The sequence below is a fragment of the Myotis nattereri genome, assembly GCF_964212035.1.
Source record: "Myotis nattereri genome assembly, chromosome: 2".
In the NCBI taxonomy this organism is placed as follows: Eukaryota; Metazoa; Chordata; class Mammalia; order Chiroptera; family Vespertilionidae; genus Myotis; species Myotis nattereri.
Window position 1 is genome coordinate 111,380,713 of NC_138076.1, and position 3,439 is coordinate 111,384,151.

Consider the following 3,439-nt stretch of genomic DNA (forward strand, 5'->3'; position numbering starts at 1 on the left):
TTCTTATTCCTTTTGCTTACTTCCATGTCAGGACCAGGAGGTTCTGACCCACATCAAATACATCTAGGCCTCAGTTGTGTTTCAGTTCCAAGTCCAAAAAAGCAGCAAAACCAGACAAGCGACCCCATGGCTGACATCAGTTGGACTTTTTTCATGGCAAGACAGAGAGAGATGGGACATTGGAAACCCATGACCCTCTGCCCTGGTGCGACCAATCAGTGGATACCACAACCCTGATGTCTTTGTCCTTCTACCCCATATAAGCAGCTGGCTTATGGGGAGGTGCAGAGCAGACTTTTGTGGATGATCTGCTGCTCTCCCATGCTGCCAGCATTATTAGAATAAATGCTCATACATGATTCAGTCCTGTCTCTGCTTAATTGGCTCAAGTAGTGACAGGCAACCTAGATCCATCTGTTGTCCGGTTTCAGCTCCTCTGATTCAAACAGCCCCTCTGTTCAAACTGCAAGACAAAATAAGCTACTCTCAAGGCTACATTCTTGCATCCCCCTCCTCCCTTCTGTTTTCACAACTCAGGGATAATTGGCATCAAGGAGTCTCTGGTTAGTAGAAAGTTCCTTCCCCCATCCTATTCAAACAAGCCTATTTTGAACTCCTCATAACTTTTGCTCTAAGCATGTTTTACAGGTTTTGGGAAAATACTGATAAGACACCTCCCTAGGACATCTGCTGGACTGTCTCCTGGAAAGCAAACAAGCTGTAACTTTTCAAGACAGCCCCTGGTATCTCCTCAACTTAAACACAACTGCCCCTTCCTTCCTTGTTGCATGGCAACAGTCACTGCTTAAAAGACCAGGCCATCCTTTGTTGCCTTCCCTGTATTCACTAGCAATACTTGGCCCTTTCCTCTTTTGGGAAGTAAAATAAACTCCCTCTCTGCATCTCTTCTTTAAGTTGTGAATTCTTTCACAGCCTGTGTCACCAGCCAAATCCTAACATTTTTCTGTTCTGCTTGTTCATTTATTTTGGTTTTTAGATTTAATTATTGATATATGTTTATTGCCATTTTTCTCCTTCTTTTCCTCCTCCTTCTTCTTCTTCTTCTTCTTCTTCTTCTTCTTCTTCTTCTTCTTCTTCTTCTTCTTCTTCTTCTTCTTCCTTCATCCTTTTTTCCTCCTCCTCCTAGAATATCCTTCAACATTTCATGTAATACTGATTTGGTGGTGGTAACTCCTTTAGCTTTCTCTTATCTGTGAAGTTCTTTATCTGACCTTCAATTCTAAATGATAGCTTTGCTGGATAGAGTAATCTTGGTTGTAGGTCCTTGCTATTCATCACTTTGAATGTTTCTTGCCACTCCTTATGGCCTATAAAGTTTCTGTTGAAAAATCAGCTGACAGTCATATGGGCACTCCTTTGTAGGTAACTAACTGCTTTTCTCTTGCAGCTTTTAAGATTCTCTCTCTGTCTTTAACCATTGGCATTATTCCTAGAGGCCTGGTGCATGAAATTCATGCACAGCGGGGGAGGGGGTCCTTCAGCCCAACCTGCACCCACTCTAATCCAGGAGCCGTCAGGGGATGTCCTACTGATGCCTTAGGCCCACTCCTCATGGTTCTCTGCCCTCTGTGGGGCCTGGCTGCTTTGCCCCGCTATCCTCAATCTGCGGGGCCTGGGGGCTTCACCGCTGCTGAGCCACCATGCTCTGCTGTCCACTCTCTGTCTCTAACTGCTGGGCCTGGGGGCTTCGCTGCCACCTTGGAGATGAAGCCATCACACCCTGCTGTCAGCTCTCTGTCAGCTCGGCCTGGGGGCTTCACTGCTGCCTCTACCCCAAGGAAGCCGCCATGCCCTGCTGTCCACTCTCTGTCTGCCAGGCATGGGGGCTTTGTCACCACCGCTTTGCAAAGAAGCCACCATGCCCTGCTGTCTGCTCTCTGTCTCTTTCTGCTGGGCCTGATTGCCCCTAACTGCTCCCCTACCAGCTGTCTGCTCTCTGTCTCTTTCTGCTCTCTGTCTCTTGCCACCACCACCACATGAACAGAGCCGCCACACCCTGCTGTCCACTCTCTGTCTGCCAGGCATGGGGGGCTTTGTGGCTACCACAGTGCAAAGCTACCATGAGGTTAATTTGCATACTCACTCCTGATTGGCTGGTGGGTGTCACAAAGGTACATTCAATTTGCATCTTTCTCTTTTATTAGTGTAGATTTTTTAAGAAGTCATAAACAGCATTTATTGCCTTGGTATATCACACTGGTCTTGTTGCTGTTCCTTCACATTAACTGGTTTTCAGTCTTCCTCCTCTTTCTGCAGTGTCTACACAGTGCATTCTAGAACAGCTCACAGCAGCAATATGCTTATTCCACATCTCTAACACCATTCATTCTCAGGCTTAAAGTTCTGGTCCACACACCCTTCCGTGTAGGAAGTTCAATGCTTGCGAAAGAATTTGTAATAAATCAGGTCTCCCAGGATGGCTCCAGTAATATAACAATGGAAAGCAGAAACTTGTTAGTTGTCATTTGTCTGGACATTAACCAGAGAATCTTTTGGCTTTTGCTCAAGTTTTCATTTGTGTTTACCAGTCTATTCTTGGTATGTTCCAACTGGTCACTTTGCTCCCCCAGCTCTTCTATAATTTCTGAGCCAATCTGGTCAGTCTCTGTGGCAATCTGATGAGAATGCTCAATACTCTGGGTGGCCTGGTTCAGGCTGTCAGTGCCTTGCAAAAGCAACACCCTCTTAGACTGTAGCTGATTCATGTTCTTATTCTCTACAGTGTATGTGCCATATTTCATGTCTCCTCAGCCCCCATATGTGGCTGTCAAAGGTGTGCTTCTCACTTCCCAGTGGAGTTTGGCAAGTTCCTTCCAGTAGTTTCAAAGCTTAGACATCATAGGGTAATGAAAAGATAGAGGTGCATAATGTAGTTCCATCTCTGCCAGTATTTCATTTGCTTCCTGTTGCTTCTCATCAAAATCTCTGACCAATTTATTCTTCTCTTCTGTTCCCCCAGTCCCCAAGAGCCACTCCAGCACCCCTCATAGGTCTTCAGGGAGGCTGCAGAAGATCTCCTGCAGTTTCTCAAAATGCTCCAAGAAGGCGGCGGAGGTGGCCATGGTGCAGGCCTTGCTCCAGCAGCAGCTGCCTAGATTCTGGGATCTGGGGCCTGCTCCTACCCCTGTGGTCAGCTGCCCAGGTCTGCAGGCATCAGAGCAACCAACACCATGGCTTCCCAGTTGTTAATTAGGATGTGTCTTGGTGTGGACCTCTTTGGTTCCTGTTGTTTGGGATTATCTGTGCTTCCTGGACTTGTCTATTTCTTTCATCAGGTAGGGGAAGATTTCTGTCATTATTTCTTCAAATAGGTTTTCAATTTTTTGCTCCCTCTCTTCTTTTTCTGGCACCCCTATTATGCAAATGTTGGTATGCTTCAAGTTGTCCCAGATGCTCTTTATACTATCTTCATATTTTT

At 46.1% G+C, this 3,439-nt stretch overlaps 1 pseudogene across 1 annotated transcript; it reads right to left on the bottom strand.

Annotated features, from left to right (window-relative positions):
- Window positions 1-2,394: 2,394 nt before the first annotated feature.
- On the bottom strand, window positions 2,395-3,083 carry LOC308513489 (vesicle transport through interaction with t-SNAREs homolog 1B-like; annotated as a pseudogene). Its single transcript has one exon. The product of its transcript is annotated as a vesicle transport through interaction with t-SNAREs homolog 1B-like (transcript).
- Window positions 3,084-3,439: the final 356 nt, after the last annotated feature.